We start from the raw sequence: 25,947 nt of genomic DNA, 5'->3' as shown, positions 1-25,947 counted from the left end.
GCTCTCCCTCAAACTTGCCATACCTAACAGGAATAGGAAAGGATCCCAGAACAGGGATCAACTTTCCTTGGTAGTCCCTTAAGAGTACCCGGGATGGGGCTAACTTATTTTGGGAAACTGTAGGGCAGAGATAGGAGAACATGTCCCATGACAATAACGATCGGGAGGAGCCAGAGTCCACCTCCATCTGGCAAGGCTGACCTGCCAGGTGGACATTGGCTGTGATTTTGCGGTTGCCTGAGGAGGCCTGATTGATGGAAGTCTCCACTTCCTGCGGCTCGGAAACAGTGTGGCAGTCATCTCCTCTGCGAGCTGGTTTCGGGGGCTGCTGGCGGCGCTGCTGCTGCTTGGTTCTCTCAGTAGCTTGGAAGAAGGCAGGGGCCGGCAAGGAGGCTCGGCACACTTGGGCGATGTGCCCCTGCCTCTGACAGCGGCGGCAGATTGCGTTTTTGAATTGGCAAGTTTGGCGGTCGTGGCGGCCTCCGCAGCTAAGGCAAGGCACCCTGGAGTTTTGCGGTGCGGCTGTGGATAGAGCAGGTGGCTTCCGCCGTGGTTGTGCACAGACTTGGTCGATGTTGTCTTGCTCCCGGACCTCACAAGGTGTAATATCATCATAGTCAATGTCATGCACTTGTGAGGCCGGTGCCGGGTTAGTTGACAGCTGTAGCCGCTCCAAATCTGCTGTTGATTGCTCAGAGAGCTCAGCTGCTCTGGCGATCTCGACTGCCTGGAGAAGTGTAATGTCGTGATGGCGGAACATGCGGCTTCTTAAGTGTACATCCCGCACTCCGCACACAAACTGCTCGACTAGATTTTCTTCTAGGTTCGAAAAATCGCACTGGGCCGCCACAGTGCGCAGGGCTTCCAAAAATTGACTGATCGTCTCCCCCGGCTTCTGTACTCGTCTCCTGAACGCGAAGCTGCGGGCAATTTTGGACGGCGTTGGGGCATAGTGCCCCTTCAATTTCGCCATCAAGTTGTCCCAGCCCAATTTGTATGCGGGTCTGGGAGCAGCCATAGCTCTGGCTGAGGCAAACATTGAGGGTTCGCAGCATGATAAAAAGAAGCTGCACTTCTCCTCATCCGTTTGAGCCTGATTTTTGGTAGCGATTAAATAAGTTTCAAAGCGCTCCATGAATCCTTCCCAGGATTCACCGGCGGAGCCGAAAGGAGCGAAAGGCGGCAATGAATTCATATTGATTAAGCTGACTTGTGAGGAGCGGAGTGACTGAGGTCGTGACAGGAAAATTTTTCCTCAGCGTTCGGTGCTGGCGCGGACAGCGACTTACAGCAGCTAGCTGGAATAAACTCTCTGTCCTTAAACCTAGGCTTGCGTGGAATCGCCGGATCCCATCCTCGTCGCCAGTTTTAAGTATTGACGGAGGGACGACGCGCAGCCAGGGTTTCAACTAACAGAACTCTTTATTCAGTTGACAGCGATTCGAAGAACAAAAACTCGCGCCAAGGTATTTATACTATTTTTAAACCAATCACCGGCCGGGGACGAGACAGCAACTGCTGACGTCAGTCCCTCGGCCAATCAACAGGAACATTACGTCGGCAACACCCTCTGGAGCTCTCAGCCAATCAGAGAGCTAGAGTGTGTTACTGACAGCAAGAATAATTAACCAATATTTAACACCTTCAACTCAGTTTTTGACTCCTGGTGACTTCTTGAACTAGTCCCTGCAGGTTTCTTGGCAAGATTTTAGAAGTGGTTTGCCATTGCCTCCTTCCTAGGATGGAGAAAGACTGACTCGCCCAAGGTCACTCTGATAGCTTGATGCCTAAGACAGGACTAAAACTCATTGTGTCCTGGTTTCTAGTCTGGTGCCTTAATCACTACACCAAACTGGCTCTTTTTATTCTATGTACATTGATAATCATGATGACTATTCCCATCAAGTTAATATCACTTCCCAGAAACCATACACTTTATCTAGCACCAGTATAATTAGACAGACATAAAAATGGATGTGATCAAATTGATTAGATTTTCCAGAGCAAGATATACATTTCTTCATTTGAATGAATCTGCCCCTTTTATTTGCATGGATATATTTTTCTCTTTTGAGTTTAGTTCTACACTAGAATTAGAAAGATGTGTACACTAGTAAGAAGTGCAGTAAGAAGTACACTTGAACCACTTCCACTTGACCTGCCTCCATAGAATTCTAAGGATCTCGTGACAGAACGAAGTGTCAGACACAGAACGAGGTGCCAGACACACTTCTCCAGAGCAGGCCTACGATCAGTTCACACCCTGCTGATGAAAGCCCAGACATGCTGGGCAGGCCATGTTGCAAGGATACCAGACCATCACATCCACAAACAGCTCCTCTATGGTGAGCTGCCCCAAGGAAAGCAATCACATGGAGGACAAAGGAAGCAATACGAATACACATTGAAAGCATCCTTCAAGTCCCTGGATATTGACACCACCTCCTGGGAAGCCCTGGCACAAGATTGATCAACATGGCACATGCTGATCCACCAAGTCTGCCAACCATAGCACAAGAGACGTGCGCACTCTGCAAAGCCAGATCTGCAAATGCAGCAACAATGGTGCCCAAACATGCCTGCCCGACATGTGGTGGAACATTTCGTGCCCATATAGGCCTTACCAGTCACCTGCAGACACATCATAGACAGCCCACAACCTGTTAGATGTCAAGATCCTCTTTGAACATGATGGATGAATATTATCACACTAGTAAGGTTTATTTCTAACCTCCCTCCTTTTTAGCATTTTACAAATTTACATTCAGATTGAGTGCTATATGTTTTGAAGTCATTCAGTATATGAAATTATGAGTGTATATCAAAAACAAAAACATTCTCACTGGAAGTAGGATTCAAGGTCCCATAACACAACATTTATTTATATGGAAAGATTCCTTGTAATCAGCAACAGAAATATGGTGAAAATGTTTGCTACTTCTATTGTCCCCTGCATCATCCTCCAATATCTGCTCTACCAGAAAATGGGATACAGAAAAATGTTTATTACAATAAAATGCAGTGAAATCCTATTGAATAGGTTATTAAGTGGATTAGGTTGAATCATTGAGAAGGCTAATAAAATAACTATGTATTATTTCTGATATCAGAAACAGTATGTCACTGGTAGTAGGATACATGAATGGAACTGTGCCATGCCTTGATTGTGGGCAGTTATCAGTTGCTGTGAAATATAGAATGGTGGACTGCAATGGCCTTTTGATCAATTTAACATGGCTCTTCTTATATTGTTTTACTAATTTAATGCTTTGTAGTTCTTCCCTTAATCTCTACTCTAAGTATAGATTTGCTGCAAAGAAAATGCAACAGTTTTGTATCCAAAAGGAGAAATCACACATATTCTAAGCCTGCTAAGTAAAACATAATAAAATAAATCATGGATCCCATTATCAAATCTATTGTATATATAATCTTCATTCTAACAGCTTTAATTTCTAATTGCACAGCTTTCCAGTAATAATGTTGAGAATGTGTGTTATGTCAACAGTTTTAACAAGTCATTCCCCATTGCAACCGACATTTACACATTCATTACTGATGGGGTGTGAACATGGTGTGCCTGTTGATTACCCATTTCATTATTAACTGAAGGGGAAAGGATGATACTAATTATAATTCAAGGCAATTAAAGCAACACTTCATAGATTCCATCAAGTCGACACAGTCTATGTACAATGGTCAAATCTTGATATGTTACTACCTACAATTACTGCAGCCTGTTCTAATATGCAATTTGTTGCTTTTAGAAAGAAAGAACACAGTGGAATATTATAATAGCAGAGTGATTGTTGGTATGCAACAATTCCTAATTAATTTTAATTGGCTAGGTTAGGCTTGTGAGCCCATTGCCTTTTGCTGAGATGTTTTTGCAGCTTCTGAGTCTACTCTATAGCTCTTCAATTCCCAAAAATTCTCTCAGTCAAGTGTTAACAAAACCTGATATTACTTATCTTCTTTTTTTTATTTTTTATTATTTCCAAGATTAAAATACAGAATAGAAAAATACAGTTCAAAGGTATATAAAACAAAAATCAAGCGTACACATAAAATGTTTCTCCTGGCTAACAATATTATCCGCTACCTCCCCCCTCCATGCAAAACACATCAGTGTTAGTAAAATTGATGTTGATGTTGTTGATGTTGATTTTATTTATATGCCTCCCTTTTCCCCGAAGGGGACTCAGGGCGGCTCACAACTCAACCAGGGAAGGGAGATACAAACAAGAATTTAAACGACATAAAAAACAATGCATAATTAAAAACACAACAGTCATACCAATTCGAGGCGGGGGCAACAGTTCTTTAGCCCCAGGCCTGTCGGAACAGCCAGGTTTTAAGGGCTTTGCGGAAGGCCTGGAGAGTGGTGAGGGTTCGAATCTCCACGGGGAGTTCGTTCCAGAGGGTTGGGGCAGCCACAGAGAAGGCTCTCCTCCGAGTAGTCGCCAGTCGACATTGGGCGGCGGATGGAATTTGGAGGAGGCCTAATCTGTGGGATCTAATCCGTCTAGTGGAGGTAATTGGCAGCAGGCGGTCTCTCAAGTACCCAGGTCCAATACCATGAAGGGCTTTATAAGTGACGACTAGCACCTTGGAGACCAATAGGCAGCCAGTGCAGCTCGCGGAGGATAGGTGTTACGTGGGTGAACCGAGGTGCACCCACAATCGCTCGCGGGTGCTAAATATAAAATTGCTATATAACATTTAAAAAATAACATATATACTTATTATCAATCAACCAATTTGACCTACTTTGAGGCACACACACACACACACACACACACACACACAGACACACACAGACCCATTTAATAATCTGAACTACAGAACTAAACCTGAAAGCTCTTTGGTAGCAACCCATTGATGCATTTAACTCACAGAAATTCCACAAGCAGCTTCTATTTTCTCACAAGACAACCATTGTCTCTGATCCATGCAGGATCAAAAACCACTGATAAATTATTGATAATAAAAACAGTTCCCAAGGTTTTATCTTTGCTTTCTGTAAAATTAGAAGTAGAATCTTTCCACCGTTGCTTCTCACTTTTTAAAAAAAAGATCTTCATTAACAATATCTCCATAATACTTGTTGTTCAACAGGTCTTCCCACAAATTGGAACCCAGTGTATCTTGACAGACATCCTCTGACTGTCTATGTGTCTGCATTCCATAACTCCATCAACTTTTCTGAGAATGTCAAGTTCATTGATGTCCCTTCAATCTCCTCTAACAAATCTCCAATTTTCAAATAAAGCTCCTTCTCTTTCAAATCTGTTAACAGCAAATTAGCTTCCATTCCTTCCAATTGTATAGCTATTGTTTTTTGTGTCTGGATGTCTTCTTGATTTATGATTGTTATGAAACCTGTAAATTGGCAAACATTTTTTTTTACAAAAGTTTCCAATAAAACTAATATTAAAGTTATCTGAGTCCATCTCCCTTTATATCTCTTTAGGTATTATAAAAAGTATATGATATATAATATAAAGCCCTTAATTTATTGTTACTTTGTAGTCAAGTTTTCTCAGCAAGATATAAACTATTCCTTTCAAGGACAAAGAAAATGGATGTTCTATAACAAAGGCAGCACAAAGTAGATGAGCTAAAAACTCTCACAACAGAGGAGATGGGAAAAAAATAAAATGAAGCAGAGTTATTTTAGGAAAAACTAATAAAATACAAAATCCTTAAAATAAAAATCCAGCATAGATCAAATCAAGTCACTTTCACTATAAAGAAAAACAAAAGCTATCAAGTCACCAACTTCCTTGGGGCCAAAGAGAAAGTATTTTAAAGCATCAAAATAGAACAATAAATGTTTACAATTACTGGAATGTAAGGCACATCAGCATCCACAGTTAAATCTTTTGGGCCATCTGTACTTAAGGTAAAGGTTCCCCTTGCACATATGTGCTAGTTGTTCCTGACTCTAAGGGGTGGTGCTTATCTCCGTTTCAAAGCCGAAGAGACAGCGCTGTCCGAAGACGTCTCTGTGATCATGTGGCTGGCATGACAAAATGCTTAAGGCGCACAGAACACTGTTACCTTCTCACCAAAGGTGGTCCCTATTTTCCTACTTGCATTTTTACGTGCTTTCGAACTGCTAGGTTGGCAGAAGCTAGGACAAGTAATGGGAGCTCATTCCATTATGCAGTGCTAGAGGTTCAAACCGCTGAACTGCTGACCTTATTGATTGACAAGCTCAGTGTCTTAGTCATTGAGCCACCTCATAGTTCTTTCTTTCTAAATCTGGGGAGTATACTGCCAATGAAACAGCTTTGGCAGCAAATCAACTGCTTGTTGGCAGGGAGAAAAAAGATCCCACCTTTTGGGGATTTTGATACTGCTCAACTTGGAAGCTTAGAGGAAGTTATCCAGGTGCTGTCACCCGCTGAGAAACTATTAAAGAAGTCTATATTAAATTAAATATATCATGCTATTTTGAACAAGCGTAACTATGAATGCTATTTGGCAAATAAGATGATAGTCTTTGTGGAAGATGTGGGTGAAAAAATAGGGTATCTAATTTTCAGTGATAACCTAGAAATGAATAGACTGACAGCTTTCATTTACGTTTATTAAATTCTCAGATAATATATTACACACTTATGATTTGTGGGATGCTTATTAACTGGAGAAAATATATTTTATGAATCTTTATTGTTATTTTATTGTATAGATATAACATTATAGCTCCAAAATAAATCACAGTAATACTTGAAGAGGAACCATATCTCTGCTTATTTTATTATTAATGAATTAAATGGAATTTTTGGTACCCTTAGAGAAGGTTTTTTTTAAAAAATGATACAGTATTTGAAAACTGAGCAACTAATGTTTAGCAATCCTCTCTCTAACTGAGATGCAGAGAAGATTTATGATGCCCACAGTTCTGAATAGTCAGAGAAATTATCTTGAAAAATTAGGAATCACTTTAGAAATTATGAAAAATTATCTGGGCAGAGAAATCTTGTTTCTGTATTTCATCAAGTTCAAAAAAGCTTGCTATTGCTTGTAGACTCAGGTAACTTTCCTTACCTTCCCCCTAATTTGTGGAAGGGTCATTTCAACACATTTTCTATCCTGAATAGTTGGAGAAACACAGACACTCTCTCTCACACACACACAAGGACACACTCTAATAACCGACATACAAGCATGGCTAGATTTTTAGGTATTATATCAGATGATGTTAGGCCAGCTTCTTCACATTTGCAGAAAAACCTGTTTCTCTATCTGAGCATCAACCTTGAATCTTTCATTGCTAAGCTGATGTTGATCTGCATTCTTAAAGATTTCATACTGTTTGAATTTGTATTTATTTACATTCATTCAGGACTCATTCATTCTTTACCTGATCTCTTACTGCTTTACGACCTACATTACTTAAGTAACCCATTCCCATTCAACTTTCTTTTTATGTTTTGTCCTAACATACCCAAATCATTTCTATATAACAAAATGGGAAGAATCTGTTTTATAGGATTTCCCTTTTCTTTTTTCTTTTTGACAAATATTTATCCCTCAGAACAATCCATACACTATTAACTACTTTGCAGTCACCATTTATATAATTTTAATTTTCTCCATCTATTTTCTCTTCTCTATAAATATTTTATACATAGATAGATAGATAGATAGATAGATAGATAGATAGATAGATAGATAGATAGATAGATAGATTTATATATAACCTGCAGTATTTTGCTCAATTTTTCCAATCAAATACAGTTACTTTGGGGTTTGATTCATTAATTTTTGGATCAATATTCATTATTGTGTTATACAATCTGTCTAAAGTTTGCTGAAAATAATTCATTTGTCAGCCAACAAAATAGCTTTTCTGGCATTCACACCTCAGTTCACATCTCCAATTGCCAATCAACACATCTTTAATGTTATCAATGTTCTTTACATATTTATTCATAAGTATAATAAATACCCAAAGGGATCTCAAAGATCCATGTCTTACTTGGTGCCCAGCAGGAGTAGAAGAAGAAGAACCTGGATTCTGATTGGATTAACCATATCAGAGTTGCTATCAGAGTTCCCTTTTCCAGTGTTTGTGTGCATTTGGGGGGCAAAAAAAGCTTTCTAGCATTATCTTTCATTTTCTGCATGACCCCAAATAACTTTACAATAATTTTGTAGCAGTTAAATACAATTGACATCTACAACAATTTTAGGCAAAATTAATTGGTGTCTCATCAGCTAAAAGGCATATTGAATGAAAGACAAGCTTAAAAAATAGTTAACTTTATGACATCATTTGACGTTTATTGCCCTGAATCTTTCAGAACTAATTGTATGTTGTTAAATAGAGAATCATTTGAGACACAAGGAACTTAGGCATGTTGGATTTCAACTTCTGTAATTATCAATCAGTATATCCAAAAGCAAAACTATGTCTGCTCCATTCAACTTCAGACTATATGGAACATTAATCAAATACAGAATAATTCATACCACTATAATAGATCTCTTTAGCTAGAAAATTATTCTTAATAGAATAATAGAGTTAGAAGGGACCTTGGAAGTCTTGTAGTCCAAACCACTACTCAAGCAGGAAACTCTATAGCATTTCAGACAAATCGTTGTCCAAGCTCTTAAAAATCTCCAGTGCTGGAGCACCCACAACATTTGAAGGCATCTCATTCCACTCATTAATTGTTTTAACTGTTCAAAAATTTCTCCTTAGGTTTAGCTTCATTCTCTCCTTGATTAGTCTCTATCTATTGCTTCTTGCCCTTCCTTCAAGTGCTTTGGGCAATAGGTTGGCTTCCTTTTTGTGGCAGCCCTCAAATATTGGAATACTGCTACCATGTCACCCCTAGTCCTTCTTTTCAGTAGATAAACCAACCCAATTCCTACAACAATTCCTTTTTAAAAAAATAATGGGTTCAGTTAAGAAAGTCCTTCTCAAGTGGCCTAAGATTCTTTCTTCTTTAAACAATCACAAATAATGATATTCTCTTTACATTCAGAGGAGCAGAATGAGTCCCCAGTCTGACCCTTTTTGCATTGCTCTTTGAATAAATAGATCAAACATCTATTATGGAAAATTGTCCATTGTGAGCAATTGCTCTAAATTTAAAAAAATCTTTGTATATCTATGTTTTAATTAAGCCATACATTTAACTTTTGTAGACACAATTTGAGTTTGTGAAGTACATTCTTAAATTTCTCTGGGGATATATATCTGTTAGGGATTTATCTGAGCTGTGTTTTGCATTTAAATTATTTTCTAAAGCAGAAAGTACAAATAAAAATTCATTTGAGCAGATTAAAGCTAATATTATGAAAACAGTCCAAAGTTAGATCATCAAGAATCACCGTCATAGATGCGAGCAAATCATTAACAAAAGTATAAATCAAGGGTATAAAATATAAAATAAAATAATAGCTTACCTGATTTATCTGATCTACACAGTTATTAGAGATAAGTGAACTTCCTATTCAAAATTCTTCACGTGGCTCTAGTATTAATTCTTCCTTTATATTTTTTGCAATGTAATATTCATGTAATAGTTTGCATTTCATAATTGAAAGACATTTATGAGCAGATAATCTGAGATAATACTCTTTTCTCTCCAAATTTATAAAGTATTCTTGTGTCAAACATCTTTATCAAAATATGTGTTCCTGAGATAGATTCATGTAGCAAAACTGTACAGACTTATCTGAATTATCTGTGCAGTATCTTTTTTAAATAACTTTCTGCTCAGTTTCCAGACATCTGTTTAGCCAAGAATCAAACAAGTTATTTATGATCAAACACTCCTTATTTTATGGTTCCACCTGGTTCTGAGTTCCACTAATAAGGTGTCATGAAGTAACAGGGTCGTAGTTAGGTTAAGTAATGTGGAATGCTTTCTACCAAAAGACCTGTCAGCATTTTTCCCCTCCTGTCTCCTTTTGTAGATAGGATTAGTCTGTATAACAAAATGCTTTTTCATTCAGTTTTTCTGCATTTGATTTTCTCAGATGCTTTTTCAAATTAAGTCATGCAGATGGTGCTTCTTCTGTCACACAAAATTATCCATGGAAGATCTCCACATGATTAAAAATCTGGATTGAACAGAATTTACTTGCATAGAATCCTCTACAAATAGAAGAGGCTCTTCAGGGCATTTGAAAGTTGATGTAATCCTGAGTGAGCAAACAGGAAGAGCAATGTAGAGTTCAAGAGGAGCAAGAGACAAAGAAGGGAAGAAATTAGCCAAAGAAGATTTGCTCTGTGGATTGTCCTTTTAGCTCGGAAGGACCACAAAGTTATGTCTTATATATCTGAACAATGAATTATAATGCAGATATCCTGCATTATAACTCATGACAGCTACTAGCTAGCCATTGTAGGTGACTGGGTGACTATTTCCTGCTGAATAAATAGAGTTTAATGTGGAATTTTAAAGGGTGGTGTCCTAATACATTTTCCTTCTGTGGGAAATGTTCATTTTTAGTTAACCTGATAGCCTGAAGAGGAAATGTGAAAAAAAAGAAACTTTCACTGAAAGTGCTTTAAGAAATAAAACTAAAGATAAATTCAGTAATCATGAACTGCAACACTTGTGGCATTTTGTGTTCCTGCCTGAAAATAACTTGACATATATTTGCAGAATATAACTATTACAAGCTTGTAGCAATCTTTGAGGAAAAATTCGGAGCAGTAGAATGCCGATTTTTCATGTCAAACAGAGGCAGCTGGCCTTGCAAGAGAGAGGAAAGAAAATAAAACAAAAGAGAAAGCCCAGTGATGAGAGTGGAAACCAAAATCGAAAGAAGATGATGATGTCTTGTAATGCTAGAATTTTGAAATGTTTTTCAGGTCTTGAAAAAAGAAATGACAAAGAAAAGAAGTGCTCCAGCACAGGAGAAAGGACAGTGGATTCTTGAAGGCTTGAAAGCAGTGGCATTCACTGAGGGGGGGGGGGGAGACAAGAGTGATCAGACTGGTGTAAGACATGACAATGTGTTGTGTCATAAGCTCTGCCTCTTTCATATATGCACTGCAATGTTATACAAATATACAAAAGACTGTATACACTACAGTCTGCAACACTTCTTTCATTATTCTGACAATAGCAATAGCACTTAGACTTATATACTGCTTCATAGTGCTTTTACAGCCCTCTCTAAGTGGTTTACAGAGTCAGCATATTGCCCCCAACAATTTTGGTCCTCATTTAGTCACCTTGGAAAGATGAAAGACTAAATCAACCTTAGGTCAGTGAGATTTGAACTGCGGAAGTGCAGCTAACAGTCAGCTGAAGTAACCTGCAGTACTGCGCCACCTTGATGGACCAAATCAGCAGGCACTTGTAGATGCCCAGTGAAGATCTGAAAACCAGAAATATGCAGGAAGTGGGAAGAAGAACTGACTTCTAAGGAACAGGACAGCTAAGTAATCCAATACTGTAGACATGCTATCAGAAAAAACTAGGAGTAAGTAGGAATTAAAGCTGTGAAAATATATCAAGATGAAGAAAAATAGTTTCTTCACTTGAAATATAAGGTAGAGACCATTGTCCCTATGTCCCTGTGAAGACAGCAAAATGGTACCAGGCAACAATAGCAGCAGCAGCAGCAGCAACAACAACAAAACTATATATTATTTTGGTTCAATATTTTCTACAAAGAGGGTATATGTTTCATTAGCAGTTGTGTGGAACAGAGGATGAAGGGGCAGGATTGAAACCCAACATTATTAGAAACAAGTTCAGGGAATGTCTATTTACAGTACTTTAAGTGAGTTAAATCTTGAGGATTATATTATTGTATTTTGAGATGCTCTTCTTGGTAATGGCTCAATCTCTACCCATTATCTTGGATAGAGAACTTGTGATGTATCAGAAGGTTCCTTCTCAGTGAAGGGAATTTCAGGAAATGAGAAGCTGATCTTATAAGAAGGCAGTTGGCTACATTTGAGAAGGATTGTCAATAGTAGAACACAGCAGCTATTGAATTCCTATTTTTTCACGAGTGAAACTGCCTGTCCTCTGGGTCTGAATGAAGCATTGTTCTTATTACTCCTTGCACAGAACCATGTGGAAGACATTTGGAATGCCACAATTTGATGAAATCCATGAACTTCCTTCAAAAAGAAGAGTTACCATGGTGATGGGTGATTCCCTACTCAGAAGAACTGAGGTGGCTGTGCATAAACTTGATGCAATGTCATGGCTGGTGTCATGGCCTCCAGGTTGTGATTACAGAAAATATTCCAATCCACCAACAACTATTTTTTCTCTTGATTCATGGAGAACAAAAACACAACACAAAAAGACTCTGAAAGACTCTCCAGAAACTAGAAACTTGTGCAGAAAAATGAAAGAAGTGGGAGCACAAAGGGATTTTTCATAAATCCTTCCACAGAATGGAAAATAAATGTTCCTTTAACTTTCAGAAAATTAAATGGATTTTTTAGTTGTTTGCTCCTGTCTCTCATCAGCTTTTCAGTTTGCTAACTTTATAGACACAGAAACCTGCCAGATGTTCTCCTTTTTTGTTGTCTTTAGTCCTGCTCTTCTCTTTTTGGAAACTTCAACCACTAGATTAACTGAGCAGCTGCAACCCTCTTTCTAGCAGCATTTGATTCTTTGTTTCACAATTTAAACTTTTCTGTAATCTCTTACACAGATATATTGCAACACCTTCTCTTCTAATATCTAGCACTTTCCAAAAAGACCTCAGCTTTCACTTGTCCAAACAGCCACTGAAAAGTTTATAAAGACATTTTGTCTCTGTTTAAATCGTCTCAGCTGTATCTCTCACCTTCTAGAAAGACAAGGAGGTGATATGCAGTTTAGAGAGTTTACATGCAAGGCATGATATACCCCAACATATGTGTTAGGTCATCCTATCACAGGAAAGTAAATGTTGATAGAAAGAAAGTCAGATGCAAGTGGCTTGATATCCTGAAGAGGAAAGATGTCCAGGAAAATAGCAAATCCTATGAAATGAGATACTAAAAACGTAGTCACAAGCAGTTTTATCTATTTCTATGGATAGTAAGATTCAGCAAGGAATATATAATGGTGATTCTTTATAAATAGATATATCCAGTGGTGGGATTCAGCCAGTTCGCACCACTTTGGGAGAACTGGTTTTTAACTTTCTGAGCAGATTGGTGAACTGGTTGTTGGAAGAAATCATTAGGGCAGAGAATCGGTTGTTAAATTATTTGAATCCCACCACTGGACTTGGGATATTTTTTGAGTGAAGGAGCTTCTGGACATATACCAACTAGGTTTAAAAAAAGGAGGGAGGGAGGGGAGACATAGATAATAATTTTCAGAAGTCTGCTTCTGAAATTTATTAGACTTTTTTTTATAACTAGGCTGCCAGCTGCGATGCTCGCTGCCATGGAAACAGGCATCACTGGCAACAGGGCAGATTGTTCTAAACTAATCACTATTTTATAAAAGTATGGTTCCTATTTTGTAGAATTATTACTTTAATGCTTGATTTTTGAGCATAGCATTCTCACTTGCTGTGACTACTTCAATGGCTGGGATGTTAAATTTAAAAATATGTATCACTGATATTTATCTGTTATCTCAACACCCAACACAATATTTCTGCTTTGCACTTATTTATCCTTTTAGTTGCTGGCTAGCAATCCTCTGGATGAAGGGGAAATAAAATGATTGTCTCATGTTAGTTTTCACTGATCTATTAGTCAACCAATGAAAACTGCTCTTTCAGGCCCATTTGTAATAAAATAACAACCTTTCTATTATAAATAACTTTATAGGAGCCAGCAAAAAAAACCATACAGCAATTTATATGCATTCAGAATGCCTAGGTTTAAATCTATGCTTTAAACTTAGAATCAAAAATAAGCATGGAACAGTTTCCTTAATGAAGTGTATCCCAAATCTAAAGCCATATAAATAAAATACCCAACACTCCATAGTTTCCTTGTGTACTTCTACTATTAAGGAAAAGTCTTGGAGAAGAGATGCAAACTAACATAGAATATGGACAGACTAGTAATAGGTAAGGCAACCTTTGTTCATTTGCTTTCGATGTGACTTAGGTTTTGACTTTTATCTATTCTATAAATATAGAATAGAATAACAGAGTTGGAAGGGACCCTGAAGGTGTTCTAGTCCAATCCCCTGCTTAGGCAGGAAACCTTACACCACTTCAGACAAATGGATATCCAACATTTTCTTAAAAACATCCAGTGTTGGAACATTCACAAGTTCTGGGGGCAAGTTGTTTCACTGATTAATTGTTCTAACTGTCAGGAAATTTCTCCTTAGTTCTAAGTTGCTTCTCTCCTTGATTAGCTTCCATCCATTGCTTCCTGTCCTGCTGTCAGGTGCTTTGGATAATAGTTTGACTACCTCGTCTTTGTGGCAATCCCTGAGATATTGGAACACTGCTAGTCCTTTCATTAAACTAGACATACCCAGTTCCTACAACCGTTCTTCATATGTTTTAGCCTCCAGTCCCCTAATCATCCTTGTTGCTCTTCTCTGCATTATTTCTAGAGTCTCCACATCTTTTTTACATCATGGCGACCAAAACTGAATGCAGTATTCCAAGTGTGGCCTTACCAAGGCATTGTAAAGTGGTATTCAGGAAGAGATCAATAATACTCTCTTTCCATTCTTGGCCAGGTTTGAGTGAGCATTATGGAATCCCAAGTTCTTCAAGCCTGGGAAGTTCTGGTGGATGCCATGGGCAATCACAAAGATTCCCTTCTGTAATTCTATTGGGATACATTTTGTTGGGACTGGTAGGGGGAATGAGAGAAACTAGTCCTTAACTAGACATTAAACTCGACATACCCAATTCCAGCAACCATTTTTCATATGTTTTAGCCTCCAGTCCCCTAATCATCTTTGTTGTTCTTCTCTGCACTCTTTCTAGAGTCTCAACATCTTTTTTACATTGTGGCGACCAAAACATGGTGACCAAAAATATGACATAAAGCTATTTCTGGAGTCTATTCACATACTTTATATGAGACAACCTAAGTGTACAAAGCAGTTCTCAAGACATTACTAGGTTCTACAGTTCCTTTGAGGCTGATTTGATTAAATTCTGATTATTTTATGGTATTGAGGGAAAAAACGTACTTAGAAGGAGAACAGTTCTGTAGCATGAACCCTGGAGCTAGGATTACTAGTCCACAGTTTCTCGGGTCTCACAACCTACTGCTAAATTCAAGGCTCCATGATAACGAGTCATAATTTCTCCATGTTTTAAAACAAAGTGAGAGACTGGATAGCCATTTGTCCAAAATGGCACAGGATCGCTGTGGCAGGAGGTTGGACTAGAAAACCTTCAAGGTCCCTTCCAACTTTTCTGATCCAACTCCCTACCCTTAGCAAACAGCAAAGATGGCAAGGCAATCACATAGATAGTGGTAGAACCTGAGTTAGGAAAAGCTGTAGAATTACACTGGCAATAGCAGTGAAGCAATTTGCAGTGTTCTGTGAAAATGTGTCTGAGGCTTTGGGAGCTATGTGGAAGTGCCTTAGAGAATACTAGAGGCTGTAATGAGTTTAATTAGACTTAGATTCCCACTGATTAGCTGACTATAGGTATAAAACAAAAACCTATATGGATCAAGTGAACAGTGTGGCTCAGCACAATTAGGAAAAGGGAAATGTCTCAAGTCCTGGTGAAATTTTATACCTAGTTTCCAAATACAATAAGCCTTTTACAATAGAAGACATTTTCCACCATGATTTGGAATATCCTCTTCTCATTTTTCTGGTGTTTATTGCCTTTTTTCTTTATCATCAACATAATTTGCCCAATCTCACAAACTACAGCTTTGGTGAAACTAAGCTGGCTACCAACTATAGGACAACTTAAGATGGGCAGGAAAAGAACAAAGAACTTCCAGTTCACATAAACTCATTTCCTGCAGTTGGCAGCCTAATTTTAGAAACAATTTGGAAATGTATTTTGCCCCTAGGTGGAGAGGGAGAGTGACAAGAGTCTGTAAGAATGGGGGCAATGAATGTATCTATACTGCATGGTTGAAACAGTCAATACTATGCTGAAAATATCTTTGATAATCTCCCTCAGGTCCCTCTTTGATAATCTCCCTCCCTCCCTCTGAGGACCTCAAGTCCTGGTTCCCCCAACAAAAAGAGAAAACCTATCTTGGTATTTGGAATAAATATTGTGAACCTACCTTTGTAGACTCACTAGATGGCTTGTTTGTTCATACCCTTCCTTTCCCCTGTACTCAGGGCAGCCACCAAATTTGAAAAACAAGCATAGAACGTTCTATTTATTTATTTAGAACATTTAGATAGCCACCCGTCTTTCAACCAACTCTGGGCATTTAAAATAAGCTGTTAAAATATAGATATGAATAGTACAACTGACACTAACCCTCCAACTATTTTAAACTTTTAAACTCTTGGGCTTTGCCCCTTTTGCTGGACTCCACAGAGGAGAAGTTCAAAAACATTAAGTTTCTCCTCTCTTGCACAGTACGCAAAAAAAAAAAACAAAAAAAAAAACTTTTAGGAATGTAGTGTGACTGGTATGTTTGATTGATGATTGTACCCACTTTTTAAAATTTCATTACTGTTGTATTTTCTGTGTTTTTTAACTGACCTATGTGGGGAATGCATGAACGAGTGACTGTGTTTATGTGAGAGGATGACTGATTCGAAGGGCTTGTCGGGGAACGTGGGGGCTATAGGGGTGGTTGGTGGGACTATGGACACGGGAGTGGGACGGAGCATTACGGTCTTAACAGGGAGGGGCAGATATGGCGGGGACTTTAGGGCAGGCCATTACCGGGGAAGGAGGGTTTGCTACGTCACAGAGATCCCTCCTTCCGGCCCTATGAGTCCCACTCCAAGGCCAGGTGGTGTGAGCAATCAGGACCCTGGCCTCAGGCTGCTGGCGCTAAATGCCAGGTCTGTAGTTCATAAAGCTCCTCTCGTTCGGGACTTGATTTTAGACGAGAGGGCAGACCTGGCATGTATTACAGAGACCTGGCTGGGCCCGGAGGGAGGAGTCCCCCTCGTAGAGATGTGCCCAGAGGGTTTTCAGGTGCACCATCAGCCGAGAGCTCAGAGAAGGGGTGGGGGTGTGGCTATTGTTATCCGAGAGTCTCTAGCACCTCGTAGGATCCCTGCTCCGGAGCTTGTTGGGTGTGAGTCCCTGCTGGTGAGGTTGGACCTCAAGGGTCAAGTGGGTCTGCTGCTAATGTACCTGCCTCCTAACTGCGTTGCAACAGCCCTCCCCTCGCTCCTTGAGTCGATAGCCAAGCTGGCAGTTGAGTTTCCCAGACTTATGGTTCTGGGGGATTTCAATCTGCCTTCGCTCGGTGAACACTCTGATGGGGCGCAGGAGTTCATGGTTTCCATGACAACCATGGGCTTGACCCAAGTAATCCGAGGACCAACCCACTCAGCGGGTCACACGCTTGACCTCATATTCCTCTCGGAGCAGTGGAATTGTGATCTTGGTCTGAGGGGTAGCGAGATCTTGCCCCTGTCATGGTCAGACCACTACCTAGTGAGGCTTGACTTTCGGAGACCAAACCCCCACCGTAGGGAGGAGGAACCGACCAGGTGGTTCCGCCCCAGGCGACTTATGGACCCTTCGGGGTTCCAGACGGAGCTTGGGGTTATTCCTGATACTCTCGCCCGCAGTTCGGCGGAGACTCTGGTTGCTGCCTGGGATCTGGCAGCGGCGGAGTCTCTTAACCGGATTGCGCCTCTACAGCCGTTCCGAGGCAGTGGATCCCGGAAGGCTCCTTGGTTCACTGAGGAACTCCGGGAGATGAAGCGCTGAAGGAGACGCCTAGAGCACCTATGAAGGTCCAATAAATCCGAATCGAGCCGAGCATTTTTGACAACCTGCACCAGAGATTACGTTCGGGCAATCAGGACGGCTAAGAAAACACACATTGCCTCTCTGGTTGCATCTGCTGAGTCGCGCCCAGCTGCCCTGTTTAGGATAACCCATTCCCTCCTAAATAGGAGGGATACGGGCGATCCGCTGCAGGGCAGGGCTGAGGACTACGTCCAATTTATCGCAGACAAGGTTGCTCGGCTCCGGGCGGACCTGGACTCCAATCCTGCAGTACCAGCCGAGGCACTAAGGGATGATCTGGTAAGTCATCGTTGGACTGAGTTTCAGGCTGTTGCCCCTGAGGATGTGGACAAGGCCATGAGAGCTGTAGGTGCCTCCACTTGTGTGCTGGACCCGTGCCCTTCCTGGCTGGTTGTAAACAGCAGGGAGGTGACACGAGGCTGGATCCAGGCGGTTGTTACCGCCTCACTTCGGGAGGGGATCTTTCCCCCCGCTTTAAGGACGGCGGTGGTGAGACCCCTCCTGAAGAAACCATCCTTGGATCCAGCTGTTTTAAATAACTATCGTCCAGTCTCCAACCTCCTCTTTGTGGGGAAGGTTGTTGAGAAGGTGGTGGCCTTTCAGCTCCAGCGGTCCTTGGAGGAAGCCAACTATCTCGATCCGTTCCAGTCTGGCTTCAGACCTGGCTGCAGCACAGAAACCGCTTTGATCGCGTTGACCGATGATCTCTGGAGAGCCAGGGATGGAGGCCACGCCTCCATCCTAGTGCTCCTTGACCTGTCGGCGGCTTTCGATACCATCGACCATGGTATCCTTCTGCGACGACTGTGGGAGGTGGGGGTGGGAGGCGCTGTTTTACAGTGGTTCTCCTCTTACCTCTCGGACAGGTCGCAGTTGGTGTTAATTAAGGAGCAGAGATCGACCCCTAGGCCCCTAACGTGTGGGGTGCCTCAGGGTTCGGTCCTGTCCCCCCTTCTTTTCAACATCTACATGAAACCGCTGGGTGAGATCATTCGACGGCACGGGATAAAGTACCATCAGTATCAACTCAATTGTATCTGTCCGCCCCGTGCCAAATCAACGAAGCGATGGATGTGATGAGCCAGGGGCTGGATGCTGTTAAAGACTGGATGGGGGTCAACAAGCTTGTGCTCAATCCAGAAAAGACCGAGTGGCTGTTGTGTTTCCCTCCCAAGAATTGGCCAAGTACTCCATCTCTCAGGCTGGGGGGTCAAACTATATGCCCCTCAGACAGGGTTCGCAACTTGGGAGTCCTCCTGGACCCACAGCTGACCTTCGAACATCATTTGTCAGCTGTGACCAGTGGGGCATTTGCCCAGGTTCGCCTGGTACACCAGTTGCGTCCCTACCTGAACCGGGAGGCCCTCACAACAGTCACTCGTGCCCTTGTGACCTCTAGGCTGGAATACTGCAATGTGCTCTACATGGGGCTGCCCTTGAAGAGCATTCGGCGACTCCAGCTAGTCCAGAACGCGGCCGTGCGAGCGATAGTGGGTGCACCTCGGTTCACCCACATAACACCTATCCTCCGCGAGCTGCGCTGGCTACCTGTTGATCTCCAGGTGCGCTTCAAGGTGCTACTTATCACCTATAAAGCCCTTCATGGTAGTGGGCCTGGGTACTTGAGAGACCGCCTACTGTCAATTACCTCCACCAGACCGATTCGATCGCATCGATTAGGCCTCCTCCGAATCCCATCGTCTAGCCAGTGCAAACTGGCAACTACCTGGAGGAGGGCCTTCTCGGTGGCTGCTCCGTCCCTTTGGAACGAACTCCCCGTGGAGATTCGGACCCTCACCACCCTCCAATCCTTCCACGCTGCTGTAAAGATCTGGCTGTCCCGGCTGGCCTGGGGCTAAGATTATAGCCCCACTCGAATGGTATGATTGTTGCATTTTTTCTCTTTTAATATGTTGTATTGTTTATTGTTTGTTGTTTCCCCCTCCCTTGAATTGTGAGCCGCCCTGAGTCCCCTTAGGGAAAAGGGCGGCATACAAATAAAGGCAAACTAAACTAAAACTAAACTACAATTATTCAAAAAAAAATCCTGGGGAAAGAGATAACATTAGTTATTTTCTAAATGGTGAGGATCAATTTCAAGTCCTTAAGGGCACATTGAATTACATGAAGGTATCACATAAGAAGCCTCCATGACTATCCACCAATACTAGAAAAAATACTAGAAATACTAGAAAATACTAGAACAAAATTCTCAATACTAGAACAAAATTCCCAGTACTAGAAAAAAAGGCCCTCTGACTGCAGGGCCATATTTAACAGAGCTTTTTTGAATGTGTGCATCTACATCTGTTCAGCTGACATCAACTTACATACCAACCAGCATTTCAATTTTAATACACAGTTCTCAAGCAGAAGTGGTCTCAATCATGTACACAAAGGGCAGATTTCCCCCAACTTTTACCCTTAACTAGAATCTATTTTAAAATAATGCAAGATTTGAAGAGGAAACCAAGGAAGAAGTTGTGGATCAATGCTGCGACAAGCAGAGCCTTTGTCTCCTCACACGGCCATTGATTAAAGTTTGGATCACTTAGGGAATCTGCTCTTACATAGCTCCAGGGACTGAGATGCTTTGGGTGTTGCTGCCCTAATCCTCTCATTGCTTATACTCTGCCCTTCATAGCTGCCATCATGTTCTTCAGTTAGGTCCCCTGCCAGAATCTGGCCTCTCATTATCTGAATCATGTCACATCTGTTCAGGCTCACTGTCTCCAGAAGCTGCCACAGGGACCTGATTCACTGCTGACTCTGGAGGCTGACAGCTTGCCTGGTCTGCTTCTTCAGCCTCTGACTCTGATTTCATCCTCCAACATTGCCAGTGAAAGCACTAATGGAAATCTGAAAGAAATTCTCAAACACCATGAAAGATTTTAAAAATGAAGCTTAGTTGACAGGAGAAGAAAACAAACATTTCCAGGTATAGCCTTATGAATAATCCATACTGAAAGAGTTATCTATCCATGCTGAACATAAACGATTAAAATGCATCAGAGCAAAAATAAGGAGGGGAAAAACTATCATTTCTGTTTTCCCCCCCCCACAGAGATAAACTTTGGCCAATCTTCTTATAGTCTCTTGGAGAAATAGAAAACTGAACACCACAAAGGTAATGAAGAATATTGGGAGATGTGCCTTTCTTATTTCTTTCTATCTCTACATTATTTATTTGAGAAATGTGACTTTGCTGTAACACAGAACATTCTGCTTCGGGCACTTGGTTTGTACTTTTCAATTATTTTTAAAAAGTTAGGGGTTGCAGACCCTGATAATATTTCTCATCTTTTGGAATACATAATAGGTGTCAGAATATACGGTTCAAACATAAATAGCAGCTACTTATCATAGATATGCATGTTTGTTCACAGTATCTGCCAAAGAGGTCACATTTTAATGAAGTGATTTGTTTTGCTTAAGAGACTTTGATTATTTTTCTTCCTTCCTTCCTTGATCCTTTTGAATAACACTTCTTGAAGCCCACAAGAAGATGAAACCATGGAGATAAGGAAGGGATGAGCAGGGTGATTCAAAGTATCCTTATTTATTTCCATTCACTCAGATTGCAGATAGCATGTTGTAAAATAAATAGATGGCCTACACATTGCTATGTTTCTACCCATGGATAGGAATGTTATGTTTACTACGTTAATTAAAATGACAGGTAATAGAAAATATAGTTTACAAGCTATTACACGACTCTCAAGAAACACACTGAAGATTCTTCATAGGATTACCTGGATTTTTTTGCACAAGTGTGTTCATACGAAAGACCTGATATAGGCTGTAGCATTATGTTTTATTTTACTTTATTTGAAATGCAGTGTTTATTATGACTAAAATGTTTTTTATAGCATGTTTATGTAGATGCATATTATTTCATATTGTTATTGCTCCCTTTTTAAAAGGTTTGTGGTGAGCTAAAGATAGTTTCTGCACTTCAGCAATTCTTTGTGGCTAACATCTAAGGGTAAAAACTCCCAAGCTGAGCCAAGTTATTCTTCTAATTCTTTTCTTAGAGAAGTTCTTGGGTGAACTTCTGTTCTCTTGGGCAAACAGAAGAATATGCAGCAGCCTAATGTCACTCTAGGGTTATGTAGCAGCTGAAACATTTGGATATCAAGCAGATATTTATGCTTACCAGCCAGGGTAACCAAAAGTTCAAGGAAATGATTATCTATGATGATAACTGGTGGGAAATGCTCCTAGTTGTGATAATGGCTCAAGTGGAAGGCAGAAAACCTACATTTCACCCAGAAGCAGAAGCTGAAGCCAGGGTAGGAGTTCTGTCCAAGATTTGATCTGAGCACCTGAGAATTTTGCTTGGCAGATCTAAATATGACAATTTTGACTTGAGGCACCTTGACATAAAGAGGGGGGTTTTTAGTCAGCTATATAGAATGTTCTATTTTCTCCTATTTGAGTTAGACATAGAAAATTGCGGGTACAGAGTAGATCTAATTTTGGACAACCAATGCCCATTGGTACATTCTCATCAACTAGCGCTTTGAGCAAGAAGATGTCCTTCAGGGTAGGTGATATGATGACATAACTCATAACTAGCTTCTTTGTGGACCAGCTCCTCTTCCTTAAAAGTAACATTTACTTGAAGACTTCCCTGAGCTGCCATTGGAAGTGAACTGAGAAGTTTATTCCAGATTACTGGCAGATAGGTTCAGAAATGTCCTCTAAATGATACCCATATAGTTTTTCTGGCTGTCCATTTCAGTCCTATAGCAACAAGAACTTCAATGTTCTTTTCTCTAAAATATAGCCCTTCATTCTCTCAACTATAGTAATTCAGAACTGGGTATGACTGACAACAGCCATTGGGACATTCTATGTAAACATATTATTCCATATTAGGGTGGTGAAAAAGAAGAACATAAGAAATCACCTAATATTAAGTAACAGTATCAGTCTGTAAAGCTCATTATGTAATGTGTCTCTCAGGAGCTTTGATCAGGAGTTTTTCCCCAGCTCTTATAAAGAAATTTATAATAGGATGTGGTGGCTCAGTGGCTAAGACGCTGAGCTTGTTGATCAGAAAGTTGGTGGTTCAAATCCCTAGTGCCGCGTAATGGAGTGAGTTCTCATTACTTGTCCCAGCTTCTGCCAACCTAGCAGTTCGAAAGCATGTAAAAATGCAAGTAGAAAAATAGGGACCACTTAGGTGGGAAGGTAATGATGTTTAGTCATGCCGGCCACTCATGTGACATCTTTGGACAGTGCTGGCTCTTTGGCTTTGAAACGGAGATGAGCACCGCCTCCTAGAGTTGGGAATGACTAGCACATATATGTGAGGGGAAACTTTACCTTTATTTAGATAAAAAAATGGGGCTTATACCTCTTGCTATCTTAACTGGCAGGATTTGTAGCATCTGCCTGGTATAAATATATGTTTATGTTGACCTAATCAATAAGCAGACCTCTTGCAGAAAACTGCTAATTTCTTAGCTTTTTCACATTATTTAAATGCCTTGAGTTGTCCCCACAACCTTTCACTTATTAACATGTCAATGTTGTTTTCTCCATCTCTTGAAAGCCCCTTAAGCACCTTGTAGAAACTGCTTTTCCAGTTAGGCAACCTACAAAGTAAAGCAATGTTGATACAGGAAAATATCCAGAAAAGGTCAACCAATGTAATAAATATAAACTATATAGTTTGAAGGAAATTTGGATATACATAGTTTACGTGTATTCATGAATGCATGTGTTTTCCTAGAAACCACCATCATAATGTATATTTAATTATTCCTGGCATTAAAACTGGTCTTATTATTTCCAGCTTTTGAATTACATCAAGATAATTTTCTCCTAATTGCCTTTTTCTTTTCTTCTCAAAGGTTACTATTGGCATCTATGGAAAAGCTCCCTAAATCTTTGAGAGCAAGCATAATCAAAACTTTTTTTTAAAAAAAAGTGTTCATAGGACATTCCTCATCTCTGTGTGCTGTGATTTTCTACCAGGATAAAATGCACAGTGAGCAATAATTACCCTGATAAATTGGGCAATAATTACCCTGATAAATTGATTTGTTTAACGGGTACACAGTGTTTCTGCTTTTTTTTAAAATTATCTTTTGTGATCAAAAGCTGAAGTAGCTCTGAAGTTCTTGCCCATTTGCATTTCAGCAGCAGAAACATTGGACTGTTTTTACCAATTTAATGGATGTGGGTTTCAGAAGATATCTGGAACATATTTTCAGGAACCTATAGTGATTCTAGCAATCTTTCTAATTTAGGAACATTTACTGTGTAACCAAACTTTTATCAAAGATCTCAACATGACTATTAAAGTGAATTAAAGCTGCAATTTAGTATCTTTTAAAAGAAGCAGCCAAAATGACAAAGCATAATAACACGAAGTACAAAGGTGTCCAGCAAAATGCCAAAAGGCTACAATAAGTGTTCTTATCTAGGAACAATTGCCTATGAGTATGACTCATTGAACTTAGAGTCGGACTTATTTCTGAGCACATATGCCTTGGACTGTATTATCAGCCATATTCCTTCATTTGGGAATCTTTAAGAGGTTGTACTTCTGAGTCAACCTACCATAGATAATGCTCCAGTTGACATATTTAACGGCTGCTGCTGGGACTTACTAGTGCAAAGCTGAAATGTTTTTTCAGCAGGAAAGGGGGAAAAAAGACTGCAAAAATCTTCCCAAAAATTGCATTCTATAAATAAAAATGGTTTCTGTAACCAAATACATCTGCATGTATTAAATCAAGATGCCCTAATTAATGTAAAATATTCAGCTGGATGCATAATAAAGTAACAGCCATGAATAATTTTGCTCGTTCAGCATGATATATACTGGAGGTGGAAGAGGCACATTGTTGTGAACTTAATATTCTGCTTGAAAGAGGAGAAAAAAAATAGACACTGTCACATTGTTTATGTCTTGATAACTATCCTTAGCATGCTTTGTACTATCCGTACAAAAAGAAAATTCCATTTTTCATAGAGTTCAAAGTAAAGATTCCCAGGCTAGCTACAAAGAGAAAGACAGGGAGCTATCAAGGACAATTGTAAGGCATGGGAGAGGTGCTGGAGGGGAGAATAAAAAAAAAATCAAGATGATGGCTTATAATACCTACACTTCAGTCATACTACTAGTGCTCTTTTTAATTTCCATTTAATAATACAAGGGGATGTATCTAGATCTGTGTTTACAGTAGATCTGCAGTTAACACTCAAAATGATTTTAATGTAAGCATTTGAATACATTGAAGTACTTGCATGGTATTATGCCTAGAGGAAAACTCCAGGCAAAGCTCTCCATTGAAAAAACAGTAAATACTGACAAGGGAGCAATCAAATAATAAATTAGAAGTAAGCAATATAGTTTTTAATGTTCTCCCAAGTTCAGGATGCATGAAGCGGCTCTTTGTTTAGCTAATTGTTTCATAATTATGATAAGCCAAAGAACTTGTAGAAAGAGTGGCTGAAATTCAGAAAAGAAGTGAAAACTTTTCCATTGTTTCTCCTGCAGATCTATAGTAGGCCTTTGAAGGTGGTAAAAATGGCCCTTCTACTGCCAGCATTTGCTACAGCTGGTGATTTAATTCACGCTTGCAATCAGGCTGGAAATCATAACAACATTTTCCACTCCCTTCTCCTGAAAGATATGACCGTAATCAGAGGAAATCATTCAATCTCTTCCTTCCAAATGCGACTCATTATAATTTCTTCAGTTAACGTGTTCTTCCTAGGTTAGCCCATTACGGAGCTGGCACTGTGTGTTGTATGACTAACTGTATGATTAAAAACGCATAAGAGGATCAGTGCTTAAAGTGAATTAAAATAAAAATTAAACACAGAGCATTCAGAAGCAAAGTGTGTCACTGGGGACAGAGCAGTTAAAACAGCTCCACATCCACATCCCAAATGTCAGCTGTAGAGAAACATGCTATGTATGGGATAATCAGAATTGCTTTATTTATTTACCAATCACTGTTTCATTCATTAAGGTAACTCTAGGTGGCTCATAGTAAGGATAGAGAGCCAGATGGAAAGAGACTTATGCAATGAACAAGTGGGTTTACGTGAGGTCAAAATTTGTCTTAACCACAGTTACTTTAA

Source organism: Thamnophis sirtalis, unplaced genomic scaffold, assembly GCF_051295495.1.
Source record: "Thamnophis sirtalis isolate CommonGarterSnake01/CBP01778 unplaced genomic scaffold, rThaSir2_p1.2 scaffold_6, whole genome shotgun sequence".
Classification (NCBI taxonomy): domain Eukaryota; kingdom Metazoa; phylum Chordata; class Lepidosauria; order Squamata; family Natricidae; genus Thamnophis; species Thamnophis sirtalis.
The sequence above is the reverse complement of the archived record's forward strand: the minus strand, read 5'-3'. Positions refer to the sequence as shown.